The sequence below is a fragment of the Crocuta crocuta genome, unplaced genomic scaffold, assembly GCF_008692635.1.
Source record: "Crocuta crocuta isolate KB4526 unplaced genomic scaffold, BGI_CrCroc_1.0 scaffold434, whole genome shotgun sequence".
Classification (NCBI taxonomy): Eukaryota; Metazoa; Chordata; class Mammalia; order Carnivora; family Hyaenidae; genus Crocuta; species Crocuta crocuta.
Window position 1 is genome coordinate 414,879 of NW_027530498.1, and position 18,948 is coordinate 433,826.

Genomic DNA, 18,948 nt, shown 5'->3' on the forward strand with positions numbered 1-18,948 from the left:
TCCCGTTTTGGTTTTCTTCTTCAATGTTACATTGGCTATTCAGGGTATTTTGTGGTTCCATACAAATTTTAGGATAGTTTGTTCTAGTTTTGAGAAGATCCAAAATTCTTTTACAGCTCAAAGTGTATATCCTTTACCAAAACAGGACAAACCGTACCCTATTATTTGGAAAGTAGGGGGTGACATAGTAATTGAGACTTCCACAAAAAGTCTAAATGTATTAAAAACTTCACAAAGTCAACAACCAAAACACAAGCAATCCAGTTAAGAAATAGACAGAAGACATGAATACACCCTTTTTGAAAGAAGATAGCCAGATGGTAAGAGACACATGAAAAGATGCTCAACATCACTCATCATCAAGGAAACAGAAATCAAAACACTGATGAGATGCCACCTCCCACCTGTCAGAATGGGTACAATTAACAACACAAGAAACAATAGGTGTTGAAGAGGATGAAGAGAAGGAGAATCCTGTTGCACTGCTCATGGGAAAGCAAGGTGGTGCAGTCATTCTGAACAGCATGAGGTTTTAAAATAACTAAAAACAGAATTAGGGGTGCTTGGGTGCCTCAGATGGTGGAGTGTCTCACTTGTGATTTTGCTTCAGGTTTGATCTCATGGGGAGGGGTCAAGCCCTACATGGGGCCCCGCGGTGAGTACGGAACCCCTCTCCCTCTCTCTCTGCTCCTCCACCACTCACACTTGCTCACTGTCTCTCAAATAAAGAAACATTACAAAGAACAACTTAGTTTCAGTCCATGGTGGCCAAAATAATATACTCGTATGATTTTATTCTTCCTAAATTTCTTATGGCTTTTTTTTTTGCAGACTCACACATCATCTCTACAGGATGATGATCCTTACACCTCAGATGTTTTGTGTTTAGGAGTCATTTGTGGTTTTCCTGCTGTGCATGAACAGGCTGAGGGGCCAACCTAATGGGAGTAACAGTATCACAAGTGGATTCTCTCCTGAGAGAAAGCTACCCCAAGCATCCTTGTCCAAGGGAGCATCTTTGTAACATTTATATCTGTCTTCCATCATTGTAATTTTTCTCTTTTTCATTAGGCCACTTGGTACCAAATAACCCCCTGAGGCTTAATCAAGGCATTTCTTCCCCAACCGTCAGGACTTTTACCTCAAGTGACAATTATTATGTGTTCAGACTCTTCTCTGTATCCTGGAGAAATTACAAAACTTCCCCATCTCATGAGAAAACTGTAGTCTGTTGTTCTTCAGGTCAGTCATTCATATATTCATGCCACCAAGAGTGTTAAGTTCCATTACACGACAGCAATGTTGTAAGTAAAATTGTAAATAAAGTAACGTATTCTAGAGGCCCCTGGGTTGCACAGGGCGGTTAAGCCTCTGAGTCTTGATCCTGGCTAAGGTCCTGATTTCACGGGTTGAGTCCAGCCCCAGATCAGTTTGTGCACATCAGGGTGTGCTTTAGAAACTGCTGTTTGAAGTAGAGATTGTGAATCATAGTTCAGTCTTGTAAATTTTCATTTCATTCTGCCCTCATGTCCCATAGATACTCTTCCTTGTCTCTTTTCTGTTGCTCCAGATAAAGTAAATATGCATTGTATATATTCTAATGTCTTCAAATTGTAAAATAGAATCCAGCAGAAAAGATAAATGAGCCATAGATTTTCACTGCTATAGAAAACTCAAACCCAATACCTATTTCTATTTCTGAGTGTATGTGTTTGTGGTGTGTTTGAAAATCACAAAAACCTTTCTCCACAAATAGACATATAAGTTTTATGCTACTGAAAACATTTCTTAGTTTCAGGGAGAGGAAACATTTTTATTCTATCACTTTTATTCTTTTTTATTCAACTTGTAATTTTCGTATTTTATGTGGTATCCTCACTTTTCTCTTTTTGTGAATCAGTTTTGTGGTTTTATCATATTTGTACTACCATTGTCACGTTGAAGCTTTCTGTGAACCCTCTTTGAGGGTTGCCTCTGTATTATAGTCGGTGTGTGCCTCTTAGACGAATTCAAAGTTGAGTAATCTGGAGAAAGATGAACACTCAACTATCCTGAAATCGTGGTAGATATCCTTTTGAAAGATGAAAAACAATACTACTGTTCTCATAGGTCACTGTAGATGGATGATCCATGTAGATCCATGGATGAATTTATGCAAAACTGTTAGGATGGTATGTAGTGTGTAGTATATGTTCAAAGAGAATGGTTGTTTCTGTTGATGATGACAGGATTAGCAATTTCCGTATTATTCTGTAAGTTCAACACCCTCCACTGTTTCTTCTAGTTTGTTGTCATTGGAATTTAAAAGTGTGGCTCTTGAAGTGAAATGTCGGCATCAGTTTCAGGCTTGTGAGAAATGTACAAACTCAGACCCCATCTAGAAATCCAAATTAGAATGTGAGTTGTAAGCAGATCCTCTGTTTGTTTTCATACACATTGACACTGAAGTGTACGCGAAGCTCACCATCTCTTTTTCATTTTCTATCCCTCTGTCTCTTTCTGTACTGCATTATTTTGGTAGCTATGAGTTTGTAGTATGTTGTAATCAGGAAGTGTGGTGCCACCATATTACTCTTCATTTTCAAGATTATTCTGGGTATGTATTATCCTGTGATATCCATGTGAATGTTCCATTAGGTTGTTATCTTTCTGTCAAAAATGTCAGTGAGAATTTGACAGACATGGCATGAAATCAGTAAATCACTTTGAGCAGTCAGCTGAGTAGTTTCAAGTACTCCAGTGCAAGAACATGGATGTGTTTTCACTTCTTTTTCTTCCAGTTCCTTCACAATAATTAGTAGTTTTCATTACACCAGGTTTGACCTCTAGTATTATGTTAAATCTTAGGCAATTCATTCTTTTTTTAAAATGTTTTTTTAAATTTATTTCTGAGAGAGAGAGAAAGAGAGAGAGAGAGAGAGAGAGAGAGAGAGCGCCTAAGCAAGGAAGGGTCAGAGATAGAGGGAGACAGAGAATCCAAAGCAGGCTCCAGGCTCTGAATTAGCTGTCAGCACAGAGCCCAACGTGGGGCTCGACCCATGAACCATGAGATCATGACCTGAGCTGAAGTCGGACGCTTAAACGACTGAGCCACCCAGGCGCCCCCTAGGCAATTTATTCTTTGTGATGCTACTGTAACTGTAATTATATTTTCATTTTGGAGATTGTTCTTTGTTGTGTATAAACAACGAAGTTTTGCGTTGGGTTTGTAGTCTCCAATTTTGTAAAATGTGCTTGAGTTTTAACAGGAATTTCAAAATGAGGATTCTTCAGGGGCACCTGGGTGACCCAGTGGGTGGAGCCTCTGACTATTGATTTTGGCTCAGGTCATGATTTTGGGGTTCTGGGATTAAGCTCTGCCTCAGGCTCCACACCTAGCACAGAGCTTGCTTGAGAGTCTCTGCCTCCTTGTGCCCCTCTTCCTACTTGACCACACACTCTCTCTCAAATAAAATAATTTATAATTAATAAAATAATAGGGATTCATTAGAGAAGAAGATAGTATCATGACAGAGTAGGAGGACTCTAGCCTCATCACATCTCACAAACACATCTAGAGAAGTACCAACCCATCCTAAGTATCCCGAAAATCTACCTGAAGACTGACAGAGGCACTACCCAGCTACTGAGAGATGAGAGGGACATCAAAGTTTGTAGGGATATAGAGATTTGGTTTAGAGAGCAACAGATTATAGTGTTGCTGAAGGGAAGGAGTTGTGGTTGTGGAGAAGGGTGAGAAAGAGTATGAGAATGCACAAGGAGAATATTTCCCTAATGTCATTAGCTTGGAAAATGAGAAGGGCTGCATTTCATGTGTTCTTGCAACCAGTGTGGCTTCAAGCCTCAAGTTTTCAAGGTCAGCAGGCTTGACTGGGAAAGATCCGGGAGGGCACTGCCCTACTTCTGGACAGAAGCTAGACACACAGCCTGGGGGTAGGAAGCACGGAAACATGATGTGAAGAGCACTTGGGGCACACATTAGTGAGATTTTTGATATTATAGGAGCCTTTCACTGAGGTGCATGATGGGAAGCAAAGGAGCTGGCTGGTGCCATTTCCTTCCTTCTCAGCTCAGAACACAGAGTACCCTGAAAGAAAGGGCTCAGTGGGGACACTGGCTGTCTGCCTTGCTTACACCAAGCCCTTGCCCTTCTTAGTCAAGCCTGACTTGATCCCAGCAAGGTTGACCCTTGCCCCCAGAGACCTGCATAAGCTGCTGCCCACACCCCATGTGACCACACAGTTCTGCAGGGCCTCAGTTCTGGTAGAGTTGATGGCAGGTCTCCTCTCACAAGCAGACCACAGCACACATAGTTAAAATTCATCCCACTGAGGACACAGTCCAACGCTGGCAGGAGAGCTCTGCAGACCACTGGCCTGAAAGAGCAGGAGACATAGCTGGCTATTTCTTTTTTTTTTTAATTAATTTAATTATTTAATTATTTATTACAAATAGTTTATTGTCAAGTTGGTTTCCATATAACACCCAGTGCTCAACCCAACAAGTGCCCTCCTCCATGCCCATCACCGTCCTTCCCCTCTCCCCCACCCACCCTCAGCCTTCAGTTTGTTCTCAGCATTCAAGAGTCTCTCATGGTTTTCCTCCCTCCCTTTCCCTAACGATTTTTCCCCTTCTTCTCCCGCTTCGTCCTCCGTTAACTTCCTCCTAATTCACCTATATGTGCAAACACATGGTATTTGTCTTTCTCTGTCTGATTTATTTCGCTCCATAGCTGGCTATATCAACATACAGAAGGACGCAGAGACTTGGAAAAAATGTCAAGATGGATGAATTTATCAAAACAAAAAACCAAGATATGGCCCCATCCAGAGATCTAAGTGAAACACTTTATCAGTAACATTCTAGATGGAAAATTGAAGTAATTAGCATAAGGATACTCATAGGGCTTGTAAAGAGAAGACAGCAGTGAGACTATTACTAAAGAGATAAGAGGCTTAACAAAGGAGGACTGATGCAGAATGCAATAAAAGAGATTAGAAACACACTTGATGCAATGAACAGCAGGCTGGGAGTATTAGGGCAGTAAATTAGTGACCTTGAAGACAAAATAATGGAAAGTAGTGAAGCTTAAGGAAGAGAGAGAGAAGAATTATGCAACATGAAATAGATGTAGAAAATGAGGGACTCCATCCAACCTGATAACGTTTCAATTCTAGGGGTCACAGAAAAAGAGAGAAAGGGGGTCAGAAAAGGTATTTCAGGGAATAATAGCAGAAAGCATCTCTAATCACATGAAGGAAACAGTCCTCCAGATTCAGGAGGCACAGAACTCCACCATCAAAATCACCCAAAGCAGGCCAACACCAAGACATCTTGGAATCAAATTTGCAAACTATGAGGAAAAAGACAAAAATCTTAAAAAGCAGCAACATGGAAGAAGTATTTCACCTACCATGAAGAAGCCATAAGGCCAGCCCAAGATTTCTCAACAGAAATTTGGCAAGCCTGAGGGAGGGACATGATATATTCAACATGCTGATGGGGAAAATAGGCAGCCAAGAATCCTCTATCCAGCAATACTATCATTCAGACTAGAGGAGACAGAAAGAGAGTTCCAGTCAAACAGAAACTAAAGGAGTTTGTGACCCTTGGAACAACCCTCCAAGACATATTCGAGGATAATCTTTGAATGCAGAGGAGAGACCAAAAGTGACAAAGACAAGAAAGGATGAAAGAACATTTCCAGAAACGATTCCATAAGAAGTAATAAAATGGCAGTAAATAGGTATCTACTCAAGAATTCCTTTGAGGGGAAATGTGTTATGCACTCCAATCAAAACACATAGGGGGTTCGAATAGATTAAAAAGAACCCAGGCCCATTGATGTGCTGCCTACAAAAGACTCAGTTTAGACCTGAAGTCATCTGCCAATAGAAAGTGAGGGGTTAGAGAAACTTAGCATGCAAGTGGAGGTCCAAAGGAGGCCACTGTAGCAATATTTATATTCGACAAACTAGACTTTTTTTGTGTGCTTGTATTGTGGTTTCCCTCTTTGGTACCAGGGTACTGCCTGCCTCCTAGAATCATTTTGAATGAGTTCCCTCTATTCTAGTATTTGTAAGATTTTCATGAAGATTACCAGTAATTACTTTTTTTAAACATATGTTCTCTGTTATCTTTTTAAAACTATTTATTTACTTTGAGAGACAGGAGAGATAAAAGGGGAGAGGTAAGGAGAGAGGGAGATAGAGAGAATCCTAAGCAGGATACCCACTGTCAGTGCAGAGACCAATGTGGGGCTCGAATTCACAAACTGTGGAATCATGACCTGAGCCCAAACCAACAGTTGGATGCTTAACCCACTGAGCCACCCAGGCATCTAAAGAATTACTTGTTTAAATGTTTAGTCAATTTACCAATGAAGGCAAGTGGTCTTGGCCTTTTCCAAATTTTTTAATAGGTTAGTATTTATTTGCTTTAGGAATTTTTTATGACACTACATGTTTCTCTGGTTAACTGTTGCCTCATTTTATTTTCCCTTTTTTTCTTTTCCGTTTTGTGTGTGTTTTTTAGTGTTAACATATTTATCTGTTTTGAGCAGTTCATTAGCTGTCATTTCTTCTTGGAGTTTCTTTGGAGGAGAGGTCTTTCGTTTCGTCATTTTAGTTAGCTTTCCGGCTCTTGTTGGTTTTAAAGACCTGTTATGCTCTCTGTTTCTATGAGCACTGCTATATCCAAGAAGGCTCTTTGACTTTCCAGGGCCTNAGTGTTAACATATTTAAAGCACTGCCAATTTTGTTTGTCGTATTAGAGAAACAGAATTATTTTCATGTTCAGGCCTTTATTTCTTATTTCCTTTTAGAATTTCCTTTTGATGAATTTCAGCTAAGTAACTTCTTTCCTCAGTTCATTGAGGTGTAATAAAAGAAAAGTTGAAATACAGTAATTAACTTAACCAATTATAGGATAAAACATTGAAAGTGGAGTGCTTAGGAGAAAAATTAGCAAAAATAAATACAAAATGATTACCAAAAAATGATGTTTATATAGACAGGTCATCCCCTAACAGCGATAATTTTGCTTTTACCTGTCCAAGTTGTTTCCATTTTAGAATTGTTTTAAGTTTATTTATTTAGAGAGTGGGGAGTGGGGGAGAAGCAGAGAGGGAGAGAAAACCCCAAACAGGCTCTGTGCTGTCAGGGTGGATCCTGATGTGTGACTCAGACTCACAAACTGACAGATCATGACCCCATTGAAAACCATGTCAGACACAACTGAGTTAATCAAGCACCCCCAATTTGGTTTCCTTTTATGTACTTTTTCTTGCTTAAATTTTTTCAGTAGAATATCCAGTACTATGTGGAATGGAAGTGGGAAAGCCGCTCCTATACCTTGTTTCTGATCCTATAGGAGGAGCTCTCAGTCTTCTCATTGAACATGTTAGCTTTCAGCTTTTCATACATATGCCATTTTTATTAGGTCGAGGTAGTTTCCTTTGATTCCTCCTTTATTGAGTATCTTTAATCATGAAATGGTGTCCAATATGCTCACTTTCTGTTCTGTATCAATTAAGATAATCCTCTTATTGATCTTCGTCCTGTAACATGAAGTCCCAAACTGAGTTTTCCAGATGTTGAAACAGCTTGAATTTCAGGAAGATTTCCCACTAGACTCTGTTGTAAAATGTGCTTTTGATTCAGTTTGCTTTTTGTTTGTTTATTTATTTTGAAAGAGAGACAGACAGAGACAGAGAGAGGATAGAGGGAGGGGCAGAGTGAGTGAGGAAGAAAGAGAGAATCCCAAGCAGGCTCCACAATCTGCAATGAGCTGGACACGAGTCTGATCTCATGCCTGAGATCATAACCTGAGATGAAGTCAAGAGTAGGGTGCTTCACCAACTTAGGCACCCAGGCTCCCCTATTTGCATAGTTTTATTGTAGACTTTGCATGAATATTCGTGACAGATAGTAATTTATAGTCTTTTATACTTGTAGTATCTTCCTTTGGCTTTGATAACCTGTTAATGCTGGTATGACACAGTGTTTTCATAATCTCCCTTCTATTCACTCCCTGGAAATGATTAGGAAGATTTCCAATACTCTGTCATTAAATATGTCTATGAATTACCAGTGAATTCATCTGGCACAGGACTTTCCCTGGTTGGGAGTTTATTTATTACATTTTTATTCTACTTAGTAGCTGTAGATCAGTTGGCTTTTTTCTTTTTCTTTTTTTTGAAGCCAGAGTTAGTGAGTGGGGGAAGAAGGCAGAGGATAAGGGAGAGAGGATCTTAAGCAGGCTTCATGCTTAGGGCAGAGCCTGATGGTGGGGGTCCATCACATGACCCTAAGATCATGACCTGCCCCAAAGTCAAAAGTTCGATGCTCAACCAACTAATCCACCCAGGCTCCCCTACTTTATTTTCTTTTCTCCATTATGGAGTCAGGTAGATTGAATTGAACATTTATTGAATATTGAAATACTTTTTTTGGATACCTATTTGTTGGCACATAATTATCCTTTGTCCCAATTTAAATTAGTTTTATTTCTATGATATCACTTGTACTATGTCTTGTTTTACTTCTTCACTTATGATTTTAGGTGAACTTCAATGTTTCATTCTTACTTCATGGAATTATAGGTCTCTAGGTTTTGTTAGTTATTTCTGAAAACCAACTAGTCCTGTTTTTTTAATCCCTACTTTCGCTATATCGTATTGTCATCATTTCTGTCTGACATTTAAATGTCCTTCCTTCTACTAAATTTGGGCTCCTTGGGTACTTTTCCTGATTCTTTGCGGCATAGGAATGTGATTTTGCTATACCATGAAAATACAGAATGATCTATTAGGCTGTGTCTTCATATTGTGTGTAAATTTCTGTATCATAGAAGAATGAAGTCCTGAAGATTCCTTCTCAACCGTCTTCCTGACATTCTCTGACTGATTTTAAGGTTGTATATTGGAAGTTGTCAGTACATTCATGTGAGAGTAGTAACTGGAATGATTTTCCTTTTTTGTTATTTGCTATCTTTCAGCTACATATTCACATGGCACCCAGAGCTTCCTGCCAAAGCCATGCATAGAAGGTTCTATACAAAATGTGTCACTGGGTAGATGGAAACATTATGCCCTTGAGGATTTACAGTTAATGATAAACTGGGACAGTGATGGAAAGAATGAAGTGCAGCAGAAATTTCATGAAACACATGGTCCACTTTAGACGACTGCCCCTGACAAGAACCTCACTGTCCCAAGTGGTGAAGGATATAAAACATCTTGGAAAGCCTCCCTTTTTATGTCCACTACTTGTGCTAAGCTGTGTGCATCTATGAGCAGAAGTTCCAATCAAATATGAAAACATACCTATTTGTGCAAGGAAAATTTGGAATCTTTAGAAAGTTTACTCGTCCATGATGAAAGCAATGCTTTGAACCATTGTGAAAATGGGATTGGATTGACCTTTCAGTCAAATATTTCTAAAACTCAGAGATTCAAAAATGAAGAAAAAAGGCCTAAGACATATCAGTTTGGGAAGTGCTTCACAGAGGAGATGGCCCTACAACATTATGAGACCATTTTCAATGGAGATGGAATGGTTCAGTGCAGTGAATGTGAGACACAATTTAACCAGGTTTCACATGTTAACGAACGTCTGAGGTCTCGTTTGCAAGACAACCATTTTAAATCTAATAAAGGTGAGGAAGTCTTTTATCAAAACTCCAAACTTACTACACATAAGAGTATACAGATGGGAGAAAATACTTCTAAATAAAATGAATGAGGGAAAGCTGTGAAGCAGTCCTCCAATATTGCTGATCTTCAGAGGATTTGTGTGGGAAGAAACCCATACGCATGGAAGGAATCTGGGAACATGTTTAGTCAATCATTAAGTCTAAATACACATAAGACAAGTGGTACTGGAGAGAAAAGATACATTTGCAAGCAATGAGGCAAAACCTTTGACAGGCATTCAACTCTATCTCACCATCAGCAAATGCATACTGCAAAGAAAATTGACAAATGTGAAGAATGTGGTAAAATCTTTAAGGATGGGTCATCACTCAGTGCACAATGTGAATCCATACTGCACAAAAATGCTACAAATGTCAAGAATGTGGCAAATCCTTTAGCAAGTACTTAGACCTTACTGAACATTGCAGCATCCATACTAGAGAGAAACTTCACAGAAGTAAGCCATGTGGCAAGTCCTTTAGCCAGCACTCATCCCTTGTTCGACATCACAGAATCCATTCTGGAGGGAAACCTTACGTATATGTGCTGCCGAAGCGAGCACTGGAGGGAAACCTTACGAATATCATGAATGGGGCAAGGGCTTTGCCTGTACTCAACATCACAGAATTCATACTGGGTAGAAACCTCACAAATATAAAGAATATGGCAAGGCCTTTAGCTATTACTCATCTCTTATGCAACATCACAGAATCCATACTGGAGAGAAACATTACAAATGTCAAGAATGTGGCAAAGCCTTTGGCTAGCACTCAACCCTGGCTCAACATCACAGAATCCATACCAGAGAAAAACCTTACAAATGTAAACAATGTGGTAAGACCTTTACGTGGTATTCACAGCTTACTCGATATCACAGAATTCATACAGGGGAGAAACTTCACAAATGTAAAGGATGTGGCAAGGCCTTTAGCTGTTACTCATCTCTTAGACAATATCACAGAATCCATATGGGAGAGAAACCTTATAAATGTCAAAAATGTGGCAAAGCCTTCATCCAGCACTCAAACTTTAGTGAACATCACAGAATTCGTTCTGGACAGAAACGTCATAAATGTGAACAATGTGGCAAATTTAGACTGAAGTCAAACCTTGCTGACCATCTCAGAATCCATACTGGAGAGAAACCTTACCAATGTCAAGAATGTGGAAAACTCTTTATCTGTTGCTCACAACTTACTCAACATCCCAGAATTCATACTGGAGAGAAATCTTACCAGTGTAAGAAATGTGGCAAAGCCTTTAACCTATGCTCAAAACTAAGTGGACATCACAGAATTCATACTTGAAAGAACCTTATCAAAGTAAAACATGTGCAAAACGCTTTAATCACCGTTCACCCTTTATTCAATATCACAGAAATCATCTTGGAGCAAGTGTTACAGGGTTTAAGACCTGGAGAGAACTTTTTAATTTTTTTTAATTTTTATTTTTTAGACAGACAGAGACACAGAGAGACAGACAGAGCATGAGTGGGGGAGAGGCAGAAATAGAAAGAGACAAAAATTCGAAAGCAGGTTCCAGGCTCTGAGCTGTCAGCAAAGGCTGACACAGGGCTCAAATGCACAAGACATGAGATCATGACCTGAGCTAAAGCTGGATGCCTAACCGACAGCTACCCAGGTGCCCCAAGACTGTGAGAGAACTTTTATGGACGGCTCAACACTACTCCACATCACAGAATTCATATTGAAGATTAATGATACACATGTGAAGAATGTGGCCAGACTTTAAGCAATATTGATCCCTGATTCCCTGTCAGAGAATGTATATTAGATATGATTTTACAAATAGGAAGAACGTGCCAAGCCCTTAAATGGTGGTCAAGCCTCATTCCACACCACCAAATTCATACTTGAGAGAAACCTTATAAATGCAGAGAATGTGGTGGAACTTTTCACATGACTCAAGCCTTACTTACCATCACATTGTTCATACTTAGGAGGAACACTACAAATGTAATGAATGGGGCAAACCTCTAGGTGGAACTCTTAACTTACTCAACATCATAGTGTCCATATCAGAGGAAAACTCTAAAATGTAAAGAGAATGACCAAGCTTTAATCTGGAATTCAATCCTTATTCAGGATCTCCAAATGCATGCTATATTCAAACCATACAAATCTAATGAATGAGGAACGCTGTTCTTTATAAACATACCGTTTAGAAACGTCAGAGAGTACAAAAAGGAAAGTACGCTAAAAGATAGAAGCATTTAAAAATATATTTAATTGAACACGAAATGTCAATACGTGTGAGAATTCACAGCAGAAATCAGTAAGCTGTATATTCAGATATTATATCAAAACAGTTATTATAAGGAATAATACGTTAAACATTCAGTTAACATACAAGGTATTTTGCTTCAAAGTATAAAAGGGTTGGATTTTTGCATAGGTATAATTTCAATATTTGTTTATATTAAACTTATTTAAGACTGGTGGCTAGTTAACATCAATGTACTTCTTGTTCTCAAATCACTTCAGAGAATTCATTTATTCCTAGTGGGTGTGTGAACATATGTCGCTGGTTGTTTCAGTGTCAATGGTATGAGTGCCCTTCTTCCTTAGGTGGGACTCATACATATCTAATTATGCATGAAAGATGAAGGAGAAGAGTTGTTTAAAATCTAAATGGAGTTGCTTTTCATGCTTCTAAACTTGAGGGAAAGTATCATGAAATAGGTGTTTAGGACATCATTTCTCTCCATTTATTTTAACTGAAAGTGTTTGTGATTATTACAAATAAAATGTTTTACTAATTGGTCTTTAAGGAAAAAGAGGGGTCAATCTAGTAAAAATAAAAACATCATAGCAATAATCTTCATCATAGCAATAATTACAAGTACAGAATATCAATTGATGTGATTCAAAGGAAATCTTCACAGATATCAGAAAGAGAATAGTGAAATCTTCCTAAAATGGCCAGGATTCTACATTCACATTTTTGAAGAATTACCTCTGGCCTGAAAGAATTTTAGTAGGTAAAACTAAGGTGTACAGAACTTTAAACTGACTGTCCTGTCTTCTTGATCCTAATGGTAAACACCGAGCAAAAACTGGTAATCGATACCCAAAAAATTAAGAGGAAAGAATCAAGGTTTACTATTCTAAAAAATCATCAAATCACAAAGATAAAGGGAAATTGGATAAGAAAGGGAGCAATAATTCCAAAATAGCAGAAAACCATGAAAAGAATGATAACAGTAGCTCCATGCTTCTATCAGTACTTCCTTTAAATATAAAGGGACTAAATTCCCCAATCAAAAGATATAGATTAGCTGAATGGAAAGAAATACAAGACCCAATGATATGCTGCCTACAAGAGACTCACTTCTGCCTTCAGAACACACTCAGTCTCAAAGTACAGGTATGGAAAATGATATTCCATGTAAACAGAAACCAAAAGAAAGGGGTACCTATGTTTACTAAGACAAAATAGACTTAAGGCCCAAGGCCATAATAAGGCACAGTGAAGGCCAGTATAAAATAAAGAGGTCAGTTGTGCGGAGTTTTCAGTTAACGTGGTGTTTGGCAGAATAGCAAGAAAGTTTCCTTCCATTTTGATTTTGAAAGACAAGAATAGTGTGGTTCTATAAATCACGTAGTACTTATCACTTTGAAAACAAACACCTTTTTCCAAAAATGTTGGTGATGTTTGTACAGATACCTGAATTGTAGCTTGTGTAATGTTTTTGAACATCTGTATTTTATGACTCCTCTAAATGGCTACTTGGTATTAAAAATCGATTTCTATGGTTAGAAGTTTGGGAGAAAAAGAACACTTAATGACAATTTGAGAAAGACCTATTGCTTCCAGATTTTGAAGTGTGTGGGGAAAGTACTGTTGTAATGAAAATCTTGGTAATTTATTGGAACAAGCAGCCAACAGTGGCTCAAAACCAACTTGTAGAGGCTAATAAATCTTTTCCACAGTACTCAGATCTCAAATATCGTGCTGTTAAACGTGCAACTTTTTTCACTCACATGTTATTTAATTTACTTTGTTATCTTCTCTTTTAAGCCCTTAAGTAAGTTATTTTTCATTTCAGGCAGTTTACCATAATACCTCACAGTAAGATTTCTGATGTTTCTGGGCAGTTCTTTGTTTACAATTGCAATGATAGGCTTTTTATGGATCTCCATTTCAATATAGTGGATTTATTTCAAGGTGAGTTCTTTCTGAAATGTGCATCTTCTCATAAGATAACCTTACATTCCACTTGCTTTACACTTTTTAGACTACACTACTTGTGACTAAGGGTTTTATACAGTATATGTCTTTACTACATAGAAGACATTTGCTCTTTAATGTAGGAGAAAGGAAGCTATCACATGTACTTAGGATTTGTTTGTGTTACATTAAAGCTGTACGTTTGTATATTTATTGTAAATATAGTATTTGTATTGACAAAACATTTAGTTCTGTGTCTTGCTTCTTCTTCCATGAGTTATATAATCTTCTTGTACATTGAACTGCGTTGATTTGATCACACATCACTTATTTTTACAAATTAATTTTCTTCATATAGTAAAATTTTATAGTTTTTTGAAATAAATATAACCTGCTTTTTCTAAGAACAAACCTGAAAAAAATAAAGGAGTCAATTCAACCAAAGGATAGAACTTGTATAAATATTTACTCCCCTCCCTCCACATAAAAGCACCTATATATACACAGCATCTATTATGAGACAAGAACAGAAAATGTGACAGCAATACAATAGTGCAGGACTTCAGTGCTGCACCTTCAATAATGGATAGATTATTCTGACACATCAATAAGGAAACATCGGACTTCAAGGGTATTCAGCAGACAGACTTAAACAGCAGCAGAAAACACATTCTTCCCACATGCACATGGAAGAGTCTCCAGTATAGATTATATGTTGGTACACAAAACAAATCTTAATAAATTTAAGAGTGAAATCCCATCAAACATCTTTTCCAACCACAATGGCATGAAACTAGAGGTCAGTTATGAGTACAAAACTAGAAAACTCACAAATATGTAAAAAATAAGCTACATGCCACATTAGTCATAATAGCCAAGACAGGGAAATAACTTGTGTCCGTTGTCAGTTGAGTAGATAATATGCTGCATATATACAATATATGCTGGCTAAAATGAGCAATGCTCTGTTGGTCTCTAGACTAAGCACACTGAGAAATTAGTGTCCCATAGTTCTGGAGGTTCTTAGAAGTCTGAAGTGAGCTTTTGGCACGACCACACTTTACTACGAAAATTTACTCTTTCCTCTTTCTAACTCCTGGGGACTCTTCTTTGCCTGGCTTGGCTTGTCAGTGTGTATCACTCCATCATTGCCTTCATCATCACACACTGTTCTGTGTGTGCCTACATTTTTCTCTTCTTATAAGGATATAATCATTGAAATAGAATTGACCCAAATCTCGTATGTCTTCATTTTATCCTGATGACATATGCAAAGAGCTTACTGTCCAATAAGGTTACAATTACAGGTACTGAAGGGTTAGCACTTGGGCATATTTATTTGGCATATTTATTTGAGGCACACTATGTAACCCAAGCCAGGGTTAAAAGGCACTAGGTCGTGAAATGTGACTGAGGCATTAAAGTGCCCTACATGTTATAGGTTGGTGGTGGGGTATAGGCAGGGACAGTGAGGATAGAAGGGCTATATGTGTTGAGGGAATAAAAGGGAAACAGAAATCTTAGAGGGGAGGGCCCAAAATAGCAGAACAGCATGGAAGGTTTTTTGCATCTTGCATGCATGAAATATTGCCAGATCAACACGAAACTGTCCTGCACTCTTAGTAAACTGATTTGAGGATTAACACAACAATCTCCACAACCTGAACCACAGAACTCAACAGGTACATGGCAGACAGAGGTGAACTGGGGGGAAAGAGAAGCCATGGTGGGCAGGGAGCTGATTTTGTTTGTGGTGAGAGGCTGGAGACAGGGGAGGGAGAGGAGAATAAGGGAAATGACCCCCCCCCCATAAAAAAAAAGCAGCTGGAGAGAAAGTGGAAAAGTGGAAACAGCCACAGGGACTGAACAAAAAACGGAGAAAGGAGAGGGTTTAAATTCTCTTAAGACTCTATACAAGATGGGGAGCACAGAGTCTGAAACACTGCAGTTCGATACCTGGCAGTGCCCTGTGAGAAGAACGAATCCCTAGGAGCAGAGTGAAGTCCAGGGGTTTTCAGACAACACGGGGAAATGTGGATCCCTGCTGGGAGAACATCTGGTAGAGCCTGTGTGACCCCCCCCACAGGCAAAGGCCCCAGTAGACCCAGAACAACCACAATTGCTAGTGCTGGAATAAGGTTGTTAAGTGTGAAGCCTGGTGCCAGATGTGGGTTGTGATTTTCCACAATCCCTGAAATGATACACAATAGTGTGAAATTTTTTAGGGTTCGGGCTGGCACCCAGCTGCAGTCTCTGGGGATCAGCAGCAGCATGGTCCTGCGAACATTCTTGAGTACAGCCAGCACCCATCCATTGCTCGGTGAGACCCTCCTGCAGAGGGGCAGAATGGGTCAAAGCTGCAGTCTCTCAGAAGTAAGGGGTCAGGAAAACAGCCGTGTTTGAGACAAAACTCAGAAGGGAGGTGCTGCCTGGGGCTTGGCCACAGTGTAAAAGTGGGGAGTGGACAGAAGCCAGAGACAAAGGATGGGTGCACAAATGCTGATCAGGGAGAACAGAGTTCCAGTACTACAGACTTGGTAGCTGGGTGACGCCATTTTCACTGCTCCTAAGCATGCACATACACACCTATAAGCGCCAGAACAATCCACCCCAGTAAGCTAAGCAGCGCCATCTAGTGGAGAATGGAGCCATTACACTAAGCCCTGCCCAACTGGGCCAACCTCACTCTTCAGGAACAAAAGTCTCTCTGCCTGCTTAGTTTACAGGCTATACAGCACCTCATTGTTTGACTTTTGGGGAAAAAGAAGTAATTTCAATCATATTTCAGTCTGTTCACTGGCCCATCTATTAAATTTTCTTTTTTTCCTCTATCGTTTCTTTTCTTTTTCTTGAATACAGAAAGAGAAAATATTTTTATTTTCAATTCAAAAAATACTTTTAATTTTTTTCTGCTAAATTCTTTATTTTTGTAAATTTTTCAACTTCTCTTTTACTTCCATCATTTCATTTTATTCTATTTCAGTGTATTCACTTCTTCAAATTTTTGGACAATTTCCTTTTTCCCCCCTTTTTTTCTCGGATCTATCAAGCTTCTTTCAACCACCAGTACAAAACACACCTAGGTTCTTGCTTCATTTATTTGATTTTTCTCTGTGTGTGTGTGTGTGTGTGTGTGTTGTTTTTAATTTTTTAATTTTAATTTTTAAATTTTCATTTAAAAATTTTAATTTTTATATCTCATTAATAACTTTAATTCCTTTAAAATGTTGAAATGAAGGAATTCACCCTAAAAGAAAGAGCAGGAAGAAACGACAGCCAGGGACTTTACCAACACAGATACAAGCAAGACGTCTGATGCAGAATTTAGAATGACCATAATAAGAATACTAGCTGGAGTCAAAAAGACATTAGGATCCTTTTCTGAAGAAATAAAAGAATTAAAAGCTAGTCAAGATGAAATAAAAAATGCTATAAATGAGATGCAATCACGAATAGATGCCATGGTGGCAAGGATGGATGAGGCAGAGCAGTAAATCAGTGATAATGAGGACAAACTTATGGAGAATAATGAAGCAGATAAAAAGAGGGAGACTAAGGCAAAGGAGCACGATTTATGAATTAGAGAAATTGGGGACTCATCAAAAACATCAGAATTGAGCTAAGGGGCTAGGTGGCGGAGAAGTAGGGACCTCTGTACGTTTCACTTGCCGCCATCTCTCAAACGGAGAAGGCCTGGAGCTATAGGAACCCTTACAGAGTCCAGGAGTTTGAGAGGAAAAGGAGACAGAGTCCACTGAGAAAACCTTATATCGTGAGTGTGAGCTAGGGAAGATTAAAATGGGCCGGGATCAGAGACACAGGGGGAGGGGAGGGAGCCCCCTTTGCAGGGAGCAGCAGTGAGTCTAGGGGGAAAGAAAGAGTGGCTGAAACTGCTTAAGACACTGTCCCTGTCGCTGGAGAAGAGAAAAACCTGGGCTCAGGACACTGAGGGATCCTGTTTCCTGCTATCCACCTGACCCTGAAAGGACACACTGGTCCCAGGCGACCCCAGGAGAAACTGCTCCTTGCTCACCAGCTTGACATGGAGGGGAAGCAGCGGCGTCGAAGCCCTGCCGCTGTGCTTCTGGCTCAGCTGGATTCCCAGCGGGGAGGCAAGAGGCTTGAAACTGCTTGGAGGAACTCAGCCTGCGGGATTATATTTTGGGTGATATCAATGGGGCACAGGGACTAATGAAGAGCCTAAATAATGCCATTTTAAAATTAAGACCCCCATTAAAAGCAACCTCGGGCTGCACATAGCAGCAGTCTATAAAAAAAACCCTGCAGATTGTTCAAGGCTGAAACCCCTCCCCAATTAACCAATGAGAGGAGGATAATAACATTCCTGCGGGCTGAGACAAGGGCTGCTCCCCGTGTTAACTCACCTCATAACTGGTCATTTTCAAAGGAGTCTCAGAGAGCCATGATTGGGGCTCTGCCAAAAGTAACGGACACCTCACAGGAACTGAATGGTCGAAGCTGTTGCCAGGGTGTTATACAAATGTGATTGGTGTACAACATATGTACTGTAACACCCCCATCCCTTATCCCTTAAAAACCCTGCTCGCTATTGTTCGGGGCTCCCCCCTGCTTCTGCTGCTGTGTCGGTAGGCAGGTGAGACCCTGCTTGAGCTTGTAATAAAGACCCTTTTGTTCTTGCATGGGTATTGGCTTCTGAGCTCACTGGGGACTCGTGATTCGGGCACAACACTAAGATCTGGAAAGGAGGTCACGTGGGATAAATAAACCATATTCTCCTCTTTCTCTCTCTGAATTAAGCCTCTTAGTCTCTCTGCCTGGTCATTTCAATTCCAATTTCGCTTCCTCCCCACCGTGTCATCTCTCCCTTTGTGCATACTCTTCCATCAGCACTGCATACACCCAGCTTTTTATTTGTAGATGGGAGTTCTGGTTTTATGCTTTTAGACTGTCCTTTGTCTTTTGGGTTTTTTCTTTTTTCTTTTCTTTTCTTCTTTTTTATTTATTTATTTATTTATTTATTTATTTATTTTTATTATTTGTCTTCCCCCTCCCCCCCTTTTTTTTTTGTCCCTTCCTTTTTT

The 18,948-nt window shown here is 39.4% G+C and overlaps 1 pseudogene; it reads left to right on the top strand.

The window, feature by feature from the left end:
* Positions 1–9,512: 9,512 nt before the first annotated feature.
* LOC144233697 (uncharacterized) overlaps positions 9,513–18,948 on the top strand; it is a 10,547-nt pseudogene continuing 1,111 nt past the window's right edge.